At 42.0% G+C, this 14,653-nt stretch overlaps 1 protein-coding gene across 11 annotated transcripts in view; it reads right to left on the reverse strand.

The window, feature by feature from the left end:
* The window catches only part of CSGALNACT1 (chondroitin sulfate N-acetylgalactosaminyltransferase 1), a 298,778-nt gene that overhangs the window by 40,704 nt on the left and 243,421 nt on the right, over window positions 1–14,653 (reverse strand). The gene's annotated exons all lie outside the window — the stretch shown is intronic.

Here is a 14,653-nt window from a genome sequence, read left to right on the forward strand (position 1 = left end):
GGCATCAAAGAAAGGACTATAAGAAAATATGTCAAAATAAGACTGGTGATGTGGAGTCGAGTTATATATTTTTTCTTTTCTGCTATTATATACATTTTCTGCAATATGATTAAATAATCATTATAATTATTACATTTATTTAATTTAAAAAATGTGTCAAAATTATCATAGAAATTATAGCCATTTCAGATGACCTGTCTATACTAATCTATTCAGGGCCAGTCCCATGGGTCATGTAGCCCTCTGGAAGCTTCCGGAAGCATTAAAGAGGAAAACACATAAAATACCCAGCACAGTAGCAGGCACACATTTTATTTAATTTCATATCACCTTCCTGCCTCTGAGAAGCAGCAGAGCTCAGCGCCTCACAGCCAGACTAGTCTATTTATGACTCCAAACTGTGCTATACTCCATGGCACTGTTACTGAAACGCCACACACTGTCACTTGTCAGGTTGAAGATGTGACCCAGCATCTCAGCTCAACTCTCAGGGTGAGCCTCCCGAGGACGTGACCCGACAGAACTTCCCTACACAATCCTCAGGCACTTATGCTCTAATGCCTTCCCTGTAGCACCAGTTATTGTTGGTGTTTTTTCTATAATCAGAACCAAAAAAAAAAAAAAACCCATAAAATTCAACAAATCACCAGATAAACGTCCTCATCTCTTATCTCTGGTCTGCCATGTTTTCTATCCCATGTCTCTTCCTTCCTTTTAATCCCCAGGTTAGCTGGAATGCACCTCCCAGTCTTTGAGTAGCTACAAAAGTAAATTTCCAGGGGAAATATCTGCCTATAGTCAGATACACTTTCTGAGGTGTCTCACAAACCACTTCTCTTTTTTTCCTCATCCTCCCTCCTCTTGTGTGGGAACTACAGGTCTTCTTTACAAACACTGCCAAGTTCTTTTCTCTGCTCTTTACCTCACAGGAGCTCTTCATCCTATAGCCCCGGTTTGACAGCTTCTTTGATCCTGTTCAGTTTGGATCTCCTTCAGGTGCCACAAAGAGGAGATTGGTACTGCAAATTTTCACAGTGTCATTTCTCACTGCTGTCTCACGGGCCTGCCTAGAGATTCAAAATGAGCCAGCCGCTGGCAGTGGGCACGGATGATTGAAGGGCTTGAAGGAGAGAGTTACAAGGACCAAGTCCTCCTCTGAAGCCTCATCACTTCCCTGGGTGACAGGGCATACTGCTCAACAGCCCTCAAAGTCAGGGAAGTTGACAGAAGTTTTGCTGAGCTCGTGTTGGAACAAAATTCAGAGTCCCTGCAGGGGCCATTCATAGAAGAAAGGAGGGGGTTCATTTCTTAAGAAGCTCAAAGGATGTGTGTGAAAATGTGAAGTGGTTCCCTTCAAAGCCTGTTAATTCTTTCAGGCAACTAGTGCTCATTGAGGAAACAGGCTCTTCCCCACCTCTAATGTGTTTACAGCAGCAGCGGGGTAAACCACCAACGCCCAGCGTCCACATAAGGTTGTGCTGAGTCACAAAGGAGTCGCATTTGGTAACAGCATTATCTGACCAACCGAAATAGGCCTGCTGGGGTCCTTGGCTGCACCTTGTCAAGTTTCTGTTATTCAGAGTCAGCAAGCATACCCTCTCCGCGCAGCAATAAACATGGAAATGGCTGCTGACAGTTTAACGTGCAGATAAAAATGTACGTGGGCTGGGGATTGTTTTTTTTTCCAAGGGAGTCATTTTCTTTCACAGCACCAAGATAAGCATCATTAAGTTTTTAAAATCTAAATCCATCGATTTGAAAACACAGATGGAAATATACACAAAGCCATCTCAAGAGATGGACATGTATTTATCAGGAGCCCAGAGAATGTTATCATTCTTATTAATAATGATTCTTATAACCACGTAAGAATAGCTATCTCTGTGGAGCAGGCGTCATCAGCCCAGTGTGACAGGGAGCAGCCTTTGTTAGGTTCCCAGGCATGGCATCCTTACTGTCAGGAAGGCCAGGACACCCAGGCCGATGCATACACCACAATTTCTGCTGCTTTCTCATTGTCTCCACATCCTATGCCTTGAAACAGCTGTTATGCAACTTTTTAGCATATTTCCCCATCCTCTGCCTAATTAAATTAATTATGTCTTAGAAATCTGATTTTAGATCCCTTCATTCCATCTATTTTAAGTAAATTATTTAAAACTCTCTTGCAACCTATGTCCACTAAAACCCACACCCAGCCATCCGCCCACCACACCCACAGGCACATGCTCCCACACCTGCACACACACAGCACTCTGTCTTCTTCTAACACAAAGGACAACAACTTAAACGGACCCTGTGCCTCCTGGAAACCTTTCATGGTAGAAACACAAAAGGACTGACAGAAAGGGGGGTGAAGCATGCTGAGGCAGGAATGGCTTCCAGCCTGTAAGCTGGCAGGCACAAGCAAATGCAAAGCAAATCAGCCACACAAACACCTTCCTTGTAATGTTTTATAGGATGGTATTATTTTTAGGCACTGTGCAAATCAAAGATCAAAATAGGAACTTTGAAGCTAGCTTAAATTTTGGTTTAGACACCCTAACTGGCATCCTCTTTTCTCTTCTTTCCATACTTAACTTTGAGTTTTGTGTTTCCGCTCTCTGGGCAGGCATCCTAACGTTCGTCTTACCCTCCTCAAGGGGGCCAGGGCCTAGGATGACCAACTAGGTGGGGACACCTTCAGGTAGCCAAGATACGGCTCCATGATCTGCTTGCTGCAAATGTCTATTCCTTTGGGAGACAAGGAGCTAACCAGATGCCGTTGTCCACTCTACATACTGTCTTCAACGTAAGACCTCACAAATCATGATGCCGAGGGTCAAGGAGGTACCACTCTTTACCCTCACATCCTCACCCTCACTCAGTATGTGTGGACACAGGTTGTGGCCAGCACTGCACTGCTGAGCCCAGAAGTGCCTCCACTTTCATCCCTACCTTTCCTACTTCCTGCATGGAGCTAGGTCTCCTAGTCGGATAACTGCAGTCTTCTGCTGACCCATGTCCCACCTCCAGGGCCCAATCCATCCTGCACATACCCTGGGACCCTTAGCCTTCCTACAGTACTGCTTTAATCCTGCTTTCCCGCTAGCTCGGGAACCCTCACTAGCTTCCCAAAGCCTACAGAATAAAGTATCAATACCATGGCCAGGCTTTAAGACCCGCCATAATCTGGCCCCAATCTACTGTCCTAATTGCAGGTCTTGCCTCTGCCTCATGTGAAATCTGGGCTCTAGTCAAGCTGATTTACACTGAGCACATACAACTACTCTTCCCCCAGGAGAAACTAGAATGCTCCTACAATGCTGGTCAGGAATGTAAATGGTGCCGCTGCTGTGGAAAACAGTGGCAGTTTCTCAAAAAGTTAAACATAGAATTATCATATGATCCAGCATTTCCACTTCTGGATGTATACCCAAAAGAAATGCAAACGGAGACTCAAATAAGGACTTGTACATACATGTTCATGCAGCATTATTTGCAGTAGCCAAAATATGGAAACAACCTCAATCCTCCATCAAAAGATGAATGCATAAACAAAACATAGTAGATATATACAATGGAATATTACTCAGCCTTAAAAAGGCATAAAATCCTGATATATGCTACAACATGGATGAACCTTGAAAACATGCTAAGTGCCAGTCACACGAGGACAAATATTATAGGATTCCACTTACATGAGGTACATAGAATAGCCAAGTTCATAGAGATAGAAAGTAGACTGGTGGTTACCAGGGGCTGAGGGAGCAGGGAATGGGGGTTTAATGTATAATGGGTACAGAGTTTCTGTTTGACATGATAAAAAAAGTTCTAGAAATGGGTAGTGGTGACGGTTACACAACAATGTGAATGTACTTTATCCTACAGAACTGTATACATAAAAATGGTTAAAATTGTAAATTTTATGTTATGTGTATTTTACCACAATAATTGCTCTCCTCTGAAAAGGCCTTTGTCGAGATACTTTCCCACCATTCTACCTTTCCTCCTTCCACCCCTTCTAAATCTGACCCTCCTCCTTTGGGAAGATTCCACGACACTCTCAATCCAAAGTGATTGTTCAATCCTCCAGACACTTCGGCCTGAGAGCTTTCAAATTCTTCTCTGCTGACCTGCTTTTGTGGTACATGAGAACATGAAAGGACTTTAGCAATCATTCTTCCCATTTTACAGATGAGCAAACTGAGACACAGAGAAGTTGTGATTTTCCTGTGTTCACCAAACGTGTTAATGAACGACTAGAACATACCCTCTGTGTAAGGGTTTACTCCCTTTCATATGCAACATGAGTAACTCGGAGCATAGAAAAGAAGCAGGAACATGAAAAACAGAAGTCAAAATACACGATAGAAAGTCTGTAGTAAAGACCACTGCTCTTAGCTCATTTAACCACAGATAATCCTCACATCCACCCTTAGCGCTTTTCTTTTACTTTAACACACAATAGTAACAATTGTTAAATAACAATCATCTGAATTGATAGTCTGTAACACATTAAATTAGTAAATTTTGAAAGGGGGAATTATCATGAAAAATAAAAATTTCTAACAAGAAAAAAAAGAGTATATAGGAAAAAAAAGTCTATAACAGACAGAAATACTGACAGTAGTAAATAGTGACAGGTCACCTCCTGTCAGCAGAGGAGGAGGCAAAACATTATTTTTAAAAGAAATTTAAATATCTGAGATCATTTAATATAAAGAAAAAACACTCCACCCATGTAAATTGCCTTTGAAGACATCACTGTAAGAGAACATACTTATTTACTCTGTTATACTCCAAGAGCACATTCTTCTTAACTCTGTTCAAGAAGAGAAGCAGAGAAATACTGAGAAAGATTTTACTCCAAAATAGTAATTTTACTATTTTGCTGTTTCAGTTATCTAGAAAATTCTGTTCAGGTGGAATATCTCATTCCCAGACCACATGAGATAAATGAGACTTCATTACAGTGCCATCCGTTCTCAGCTCTATTTTCTTAGAGAAAGAATGGTGTTTCCCCAAAAATATGATCGGGTCTTATATTAATTTTTGCTCCAAAAAATGCATTAGGGTTTAATGGTCAGGGGATGTCATCCTGAAAAATCATGCTAGGACTTATTTTCGGGGAAACACAGTAGTAGACATTGACATTTGTGAAAGTGATGTCCTAAGATTGCCATGAATCCCCAAATGCTCACGTGCTATAATGTCCATAATTTCTTTCCATTAAAAAAAACACAAAAACAAAGTAACCACTTTAAAGCTTTTCCTCATCTGCTGGGCTATAGAAATGTCTGTATGCAGCTTTCTCCTGCATCAACGTGCATCAGTTCATAGAAGCTTCTGGACACGTCCTGACTCAAATTTATCACCATTGCCAACTTCCACTAAACCTTTCTTTAATTTGATAAAAAATGGTTACACGGACTGATGTCCTTGCTGAAACAATTCACGAGTCACCTTTACTTATTTCTACTTTTTGCATTTGGTGTATATTTATTTATGCCATAGATCCAGGCAGACTAATTCAATACTTGTTTCTCAATCATAAATTTCTAAGAGAAGACCCTCACTTAGAGTTCCTCCTTACTACATCACTAGTACTAGCGGTCGACTTTCTTTTCAGAGCCATTTCCCCCCCACAAAACTATAACTTACCTATCACTCCATGAAAGCTTTCAGTACTGAACAAAAAGGAGGATGTGAGGCGTTATGATTCCTGAGCAGCAGTGGGCTGGGCTCCTCACCAGGCGACCCTCCAACCTCACACGACTCCTATTCACTTGACATGGGTTTTTTTTGTCCTTATTGATTTTTCTTGTGGCTATTACTTACCGTGGATTGTGTTTTATATTACAGAGATAAAGATGAACATGATAAAAATCACTGTGCTTTCAGAATTCACATTCTATAGAGCAAGGCAGGAAGGTAAACAAAAAGGCATCAATAATATGAGAACTGCCTAAGAGAGTCTGCCCAAGGTGTAAGGGAAGAGAGAGGAGGGCGTCTCCACCTGCTGGAGGGTGAGGACAGTTTGATCTTGAAGATATGTCAGCAGCACTGAAGACTGAGTGGGTGTCTGCCAAAACTACCACAGCGGAGAGGGCATTCTCCAGGAAGATAACAGCACAAGGAAAGATACCGAGAAAACAAAACAAACAAAAACCAACCTGTTATGTTTGGCAAACTTGAGCCAGTTCAGCAAGGATGGGGTGCAGAAGGTGGGTGTGGGAGAGAGGTGGGAGCTGGAGCTGGAAAGTCAGGTAGAGCACCACACCGGCCCACAGCCAAACTGTCCTAGAGAGCAAACTGCCCCGGAGCTGGAGGAGCGTGGTAGGTGTTTAACAGGGGACAGAGGAGATCATTCCAGCACCATTACCTCTCAGTGATGTGAAGCGGGGATGGATGACAGGGAATGAGATCAGAGAGCAAGGAAAGAACCATAATGATTCAGCAAGAAATGATAAGGCAGGAGAGCTGATGAGAAGTGGAAAGAGCTCGAGAGAACTTGCTTAGAAATAGGATGGCAGGTGAGGGCGAAGAAGAAATTAGTGTGACCCTAGTTACAGGTGAGAAAGGGGTTTCACGTGAAGCTTTGGATGCGCTGATTTGAGGAGCAGCACGAGGAGGTCTGCACCTCAGCAGACAGGCCTTTTTTAGACAGAGTAAGGCGCCCCCAGCCTATAATAAAATGAAGCTGTGGGTGCGGGTCAGATCAGCCAGGAAGACTGCAGAATGAGAAGAGGGAGCCCAGGATGCAGACGTGGGATGTCCCAACCCCGAGGGTGCAGAGTGTGTAGATCCTCAAAGGAGACCGGGAGGTCTCCAGCAATGAGAGAAGCACAGAGAAAGGCAGGAGGGAGCAGCAGGGAGGCCACCGGTGAGGAGGGGTTGCGACACTGCAGCTGTTCCATCAAGGTTAAGTATGACGAGGACAAAACGGGCCACTGGATGGCAAGCAGGAGATCACGGGTGAGCTTACAAATAATGGTTTCAGAGAAGTGACAGGCATGAAGCCAGCTTCAAAAGATGACGAGAGATGAAGTGGCAGGAGTGAGCTGAGTGAGACCTTCCATTTCCTTGAAGTCAAGTCTATTCCTCCCTCAGGACCTCTGTTTGCCCTTACTTTCCCTTTGCCTGGAATGCTTTCCCCTCAGGCCCTGGCATGGCTGATCCATCTCCCCTTTTAGGCCTCAACCCAAAGGCCACCTCCTCCAAGAGGCCTTCCTAGTCTCACTCTCTGAAGCTGCCCCCTCCACCCCACCCCAGTCACTCTCGGTCACCTCTTTCACATTTAGTCTTTTCATCACACGTTATCTGAAAGTGTTTACTTATCCAGCTATGTATGACTGCTCCCACCACTAGAAGGTAAGCTCCATGGAAACCAGAACTCTGTTTCTCCAGGCCTAGTGAGTATCTGCTTCACAACAGGAAGGGTGGGAGGGACGGAAGGAAGGTGCTCCGCTAAGAAGGGAATGAATGCAACAGAGGAACTTACAGTTAACAGTGTTTTCTGTAAAAAAAAAAAAAAAAAAAAAAAAAACAGGAAGAAGACACAAGCCCTTCATACACTGAGAGGCAGGAACAAATATAAATAGATAATGAAGATATAGGGATGGAATGAGAAAGTGAGAGGTGAGTGGAATCTACACTCAGGGAAGGACTTGGTGTTGGACAGAGAAGGGTCCCCTATTTCCCAAAACAGGACAGAAGGAGGAGTGCAGCCGTACAGATTGTGCAGGATTGAGGCAAGGAACCAAAGGAACACACGAGACCAAACGCTGGTTAATTTCTCAGTGAAGCAAGAGAAAGGCAGCGCTGAGAGTGAGGGGCTGCAGGGTGGGGTACAGGCTTTGAGAGGAGCGATGAAGGGCTGGGATGGTGGCAGTGGAGAATGGGAGATGGAGTGGTAAGGACGTGGAAAGGAGGTACAAAACAGCACGAAGGCACTGCTGGTCTACACAGCAAACATGTGTACTCACCTCAACATGTACATTCACAGGGACTTTCCACCAGCAGCATGAGAGCAGGGAAGGGAGGAGAAAAGACAGTGACTCACTGATCTAGGGCTGGGCTCTGCAGGGAAGCTGTGGAGCGCGAGGAAGTCAGAGCTTGGGAAGAAAGTGGCTGAAGGGAGACACAGTGGGGTCCAGGAGAGGGAGGAGTAAAGCCTAAGGAAAGGCAGGGTCAAAGGACTCGAAATGGGTCAAAAGGAGAATAAGCAACAAAGAGACTGAAGTCAGAAACAATAACAGAAGGCACAGGGGGGGAAATTTCAGAGGATGTCTAAGGTTAATGAAAAAATGGGGCTCTTCCAGGAGACGAAAGGTCCAGAATGTGGCTGCCCTGGAAATCAGGCGTCTGCACTTTCTTTCCCTCAGTGCTCTCGTGTGGGCCAGACCAGATGATATGCTGCTCCAGACCCCAACTACACAGATACCTTTTTCAGCCCGAGTTGTTATTCTTCAAGGATAGCAGGCTTCTATGAAGAAATGGCAGCTCTCTCTCTTTCCATACATTTACTTTAAGAAACCGATGGTGAAAAACTAAACAGACTAGACACCTACCTGAACTAACTAGAGTTTAAGAGTGTAGACAGCAGTGGAGGAGACGGAGATAGAGAATTCTGTAGAGATTCCAGAACAAACATCTGAGGAAGGGAAGTCAGAGCAGCCATTATCAGGGTATGTTTCTGAACAGCTGTGAAACTTCCTCTCAAAACACTGTGGGACAGAACATCCAGGATGTTGTGGGAAAGCAGAAAATTTAAGATATAGGCAACAGCAATGAGTAGGAGTTAAAAGGTCAAAGACCAAGAAACGTGTGTCCATACTATTGTCTTTGGTTAACTGTTGAGCTTGTCTGTGTATAACAACTTAGCATCTTATTGCCAAAATAGAGGACACACCGCCTAACTGTGTTTACATTTCCCCGACCCAGGTCTACTTCGCAAATAGCATCTTAATTCTAAAAAGCCTTCCAAAAAGGTAAGTCATCTACCCATTTCCTTTTACAGATGGGTGAATTGAGGCTTTTATAGAAGTGAAACAAGTAACTTGTTCAAGGTGACGAGTGGTCGCTCACCGAGTGATGGGCATAATGACTGAATGTAAGAGCATGTCACGGTCAAGCTCTTCAAAGCCAACTTAACTTTACCATCCAAAGGATGTTTATGGCTGCTTTCTTTTCTGATCTTCCTTTCTTCTTGAGATTGAGTTTTGAAGACAGAAGAACATCAATAAATATACCTCAGAAAGCTGATCAACTTTCCAAAGTGTATCAGAAGTCAGCCTTAAAACTCACCTTAGAAGACTAAGAGATGATTGATTGATTCATTGACATCAGTTTCCTCATCTTTAAAAACATTGCGATTAATACCTATTCTTCATAGGGCTGTGGTGAAGATTAATACATGTAAATATGCAAACCTGGTACATAGGAAATACTCAGTGATGACGGCAACAGCTGTAATGATAACAACTGTCATTCCTGTTATTATTATGACATCCCACTTTGCTCCATGAGCCATTTAATGTATTACTGCTTTTGGTCACACAGGTCAGGACTGGGGCAAGCCCTCCTCCCACTGCACTATGTATGCACTGGCATTAAATATGCGAGGAAGCTGAATCCAATCACTCATTTTTTAAAGTTGCCACAGTGGATCTAGAGATGTGAGGATTCTTGACATTCTGGTAGAAAGCCTGATGACAGACAAATTAGCACATATAATGTTTGAGTCCAGGTAATTTTTTAGCAATATTACAATAGGATTTTTTTTAGCTGTTGCTTGAGTAACCCATTTCTAATGTATAATATCAACTGGAATTCTCCAATCATCGAGTCCATAGCCCTGTATCAGATACCATATCCTTTTATCTGACTAACTGCCCCTTCATACTGGTTAGCACTACCCTGCACCTGATCACACCTATACTGCCCCCAATCATTAACATAATCAGAATAGCCTCCTTCCCGCTGCCAGACATGCCCAGTCTCCTGGCTTTTCCAGACAGCCTCTGTGCTTGGCCGACACTTATGTCAGAAACTCAGGTGTAACCCTGACTATACCACTGACTTTCTACCACCTTAAGCAAGATATTGAATGACTCTGGGGTCCTACTTCCTGGTCTTAAAAATCGAATCACAGTATACGTTGAAAGCACCGACATAACTACTTTGTGCTTCAAGGAAAATCATAAGTTGCATCTCTTATAGGCATTTATTTCATTTGACTAACTCACCTAATTAGTCAGTGGTAAGAACTCATTTTAGCTTTACGAATAGACTATAAGATTGAATCACTGGACATCTGAAGGGGAAATGTGTATTAGTGTGGAACTTTTGAACTACAAAGCAACCACAGCAGACAGAAAAGCAAGAGAAGACTCTGAAGGCCTAGAATATAGGTCACATTTTTCTACCATCATATACACTAACTGACGTGTATTTGTGTATGCCCATAGGAACAGCCAAGCTTTAGAAAATACAGATTCTTGGGCCTCCCACAACCCTATTAAATTAGGTCTGAGAACTAACTTTTGGTAGTTCTCAGTAAGCTTACTGGCTTACTCCAAACTGGTGCAAATGTTAGTAAAAATGAAAAATTAGCCATTGTAATAAGTAATAATGATCCAGATCAATCAAGTTTCTGATGAGAGATAAGCTGCAACCAAATGCCTGCTAAACACACACTATGACAAGGCTGGATCTGTTCTCCCTGTTGCTTCTGTTGTGGTCACAAAAGGGAGAGGAACTGGTGCTATCACCAACCAGGAAAAAATCGCATGAAAAATACACTTTTAGACCCCAATCCTTTTTTTTTCTTTTTTTTTTTTGGTCTTTGAACACCTATGTCATACTATAGAGAAAGTTTGGTGCTATGGCCTAAACCCTGACAGTATTTCACATGAAATCAGAATAATGTATCATTTCTTGCAAACACTCAAGGACCACAAGGGCAGCAAGTAAAGGCGGGATGATAGTGAATGATGGGCTACGCTTCTGTTCACCTCTTAATCCACTCACTCATTCACTCAACAATCCCTCAATAAGCATCTTCCATTGTTGGTAATAGACTTCAGTATATACAAATAAATAAAACATGGACCTGCCCTGGAGGACACAGAAACAAAAATGAGCAGCTGTAGCACTGAGGTCAGGGTCAGGGCTGCTGATCAGGAACCCCTAACTCTGCCTGGGAGATTTAGGGTAGGCCACCCAAGAGACGCAAGTCACAGAGATGAGTTGAGGGAGAGGAGCTTGCAGCAGGCAAAGGCAAGAACTCTCCAGGCAGCTTGACCAACATATGAAATAGTGCACGACAGTACAGAGGAAGAGCATGGTACATTCAGAAAACTACAGAAGTTCAGGAAGGCTTGGAGAGGGGCCCGGTGAAGGACATGGCAAGACATGACGGTCCAGGCAGGTTCTACATCTCAGAAGGCCTTGTTAGTCTTGCTAAGGAGTTTTACATCACATAGGTTTTTGTTTTGTTTGGATGTTGGTTGGTAGATTTTCTTTCTGACAATCACCATAGCTAAAATATAATAATCTGAATCTTAAACTATAAAAAAGGATGTTATAACCACCATAAAGTTTTGGGGGGGAAAAACCCAGAGATTAGCTTTCAATTGGAAAAATAAATCCTATGCCACACTTTCTTTGTGTCCTTTGAAACACAGCCTTGAACATGGACGCACACCTCAACCTGATCCTTAAGGGAAAGCAGAACATATAATAAGAGTGTAAACAGTGTTTTTCCTTTGGGGTGAAAAGCACACCAGGAAACAACTTTAATACTGACTATTGGGGGGTATGAGGTTTGTCAACCCAACAGGAACTTCTTTTTAATATAATAATCTTCTCAGAACACCGAGCTGTTTTGGTCATGCTAAACCGCTGTAAAGTGGCAAGTCATACAGTGACACCTGTGTAACAAAGCTAGGGAAAGGTATTGTAAAGACAGTCTGGCTCAGGAGAAAGAGAGACCTGAATTTCAACTCCATTCAACCATTAACTTGCTCTATTACGTTCGACAAAGTCAATTCTCAAAGCATCAGTTTCTCCAACTGTACAACACAGGCACTAAACAATACAAACTCACTATGTCCATGAAATAACAATAAAGAAGAAGAAACACAATTGTAATCTTCAGATGATGAGAGCAACTGTCTCTGTAAAATTCTTCCAGTAACTTCAGTAACACCCTAAAACTGAGGGTGTACTGCTAAAGTATAAAAACAATTCCACAAGATATCAAAACAATGTGGTCTATGAGAAATGCAGTTTTCAGATGACAGTTCAATATAAGGAATTTTTCAAACTTAGAGAATTATATGAATAGGTAATAGTTAACCTATTTAGGTAGAACTCCCTAAATTTTTTTTTCAAGTAAATCATGACCCCCAAAATTATTTGACAAGGTTCCCTTCAAGGGGAAGAATCTATATCCCCTCCCCTCAAACACGCATAAGTGGGCTTGTCACTGTTTTTCCTAAAAGAGTACAGCAAAGTGATGCAGCACCCACTGTGTTTGCTGGAACATTTCCTCTTGGAGCCCAGACTGCCATGTGGGAAGAAGAATGCTGTGAAGAAGCCATGCTCCAGGGACGGGCCACATGTAGCACTCCAGTTAGCCGTCCTGATCCTCACATCATCACAGCCCAGCTGCCAGATCTGCGAGGAAATGAGCTTTCAAATGATTCTAGCTTCCAGCTGTCGAGTCATCCCTAGCCTTTTAGCCTTCCCAGATAAGGCCCCACACGTGCTGGAACAGGGACAAGCCATCCCCACTGTGACCTTCCTGAATTCCTGGCCCACAGAATCTGTCAGCATATGAAAATAGTGATCTCAAGGATCTAAATTCTGGAATAATTTGTAATGCAGCAATAATAACTGGGATATAAGTAACTGATAATGGCATGTAAATATGCAATGCTGTTCATTAAGAGTAGATGCAAACATTCATAGTCAGTTACTGTACTTGTGGCATTATCTGTATCCTCTTATGACACACTAGACATGTGCCAGAACATAAGGCTACCCAACCTCTGCATGGAGTTGGGCAAAGGGAGTTCCTCAGATAGAACTAAAAGTTTCCTCAGAAAAAGGTTCTCGGTCCACCAAACACATGGACAGATGGGCAGCTGAGACCCCAAAATCCCACTCAGTTGAGCATGGCTGCAATAAATTTAGCCTAGAAAACTTTTCAAGTAAATGATATTAAACTCTTATTTTGGCCATAAAGTCACACAAATAAACAAATACCCCTTGGTAAAGTACCCACTAATAGTCATTTTAATTTAATCTCATGATGAACTCTTTAAAATAAAAATGTAGCCTGGGTATGTAAATAGTTAATTTGGGAGACATAAACTCTAACATACCAATAATTACCTTAAGTACAAATGCTCTAAATACACCACTTAAAAGGAAGAGATTGGCAGAGTAGATTAAAAACAATAATAACACAACTATTGACTATTTACCAAAAAAACCTCCCTTTGATCCAACAAATGACATAGGTATGTTGAAAGAAAGGGGATGGAGAAAGATAGACAATACAAACATTAATTTTTAAAAAGAGTTGGCTATTTAAGATAAAGTAGACTGCAGAACAAAAAAAATTTACTAAAGACAAGGAAGTACGTTACACAATGGTAAAAGGATCAACCCACCAGGAAGACACAATGATCCTAAACGTTTAGGCACCAACAAACAGAGCCTCAAAATACATAGAACAAAAATTGATGAAACTGAAAGGGCAACTCCACAACCATAGTTGGGGACTTCAATCCTCTTGTCAGAAACTGATACAACTACTAGACATAAAACCAGGGAGGATGTAGAAGATGAAAACAACACAATCAACCAACAGAATCTAGTCAACATGCACAGAATACTCCACCTACCAATAGCATAATACACATATTTTTTAAGCACCCGTAATATTTTGTGATATGAAACAAACCAACAATTTTAAAATAATTGAAACTATAGAGTGTCCTCTGATCATACTGGATTCAAAGTAGAAACCAATAACAGAAAAAGAAGAAAATCTCTAAACACATGGACGTTAAACAAGATACTTCTAAATAATCCATGTGGTCAAAAAGGAAGTCTCAAAGAAAATTTTTAAAAAATACATTCTACTAAATAGATAACTTGCTATATAAGGTTGTTAGATATAGAAGAGTCGGTATTATCGGACATTGAGTATTTATCATTTTGAAACCATTGATTTTAAGTCATGTTTCTGACAGTGATACACAGATCTGTTATCTGTTAAGCCATTCACAACAAAAGTATGAGTAACTGTGCTTAAACATTCTAGAGTGGTGCCTGGCACGGTACAGGCGCTCAGTAAATATTTGTTGAATGAATCAATGTTTGACTTTCTCTCTGTGTGGACTCTCTGTGAGGCAGTAGATAGGAGAACATAATCCACAGCCAGGGTGCACGGGCTCAAGTTCCAGCTGTGGAATCTTGGGCAAGTGACCGAACCTTTCTTGCCTCTGTGTCCTCACTCATAAAATAAGAACGAGAATAATAAAAGACCTATGTCAGAAGACTGTCGTGAGAATTGAAGTATATATATATATCGCACTTAATACACAAAATATTTTAAGCACTCAGTAAGTGTTAGCTATCATATTATTTGGCGGTA

This window comes from Rhinolophus sinicus, linkage group LG04 (genome assembly GCF_036562045.2).
Source record: "Rhinolophus sinicus isolate RSC01 linkage group LG04, ASM3656204v1, whole genome shotgun sequence".
Lineage (NCBI taxonomy): Eukaryota > Metazoa > Chordata > Mammalia > Chiroptera > Rhinolophidae > Rhinolophus > Rhinolophus sinicus.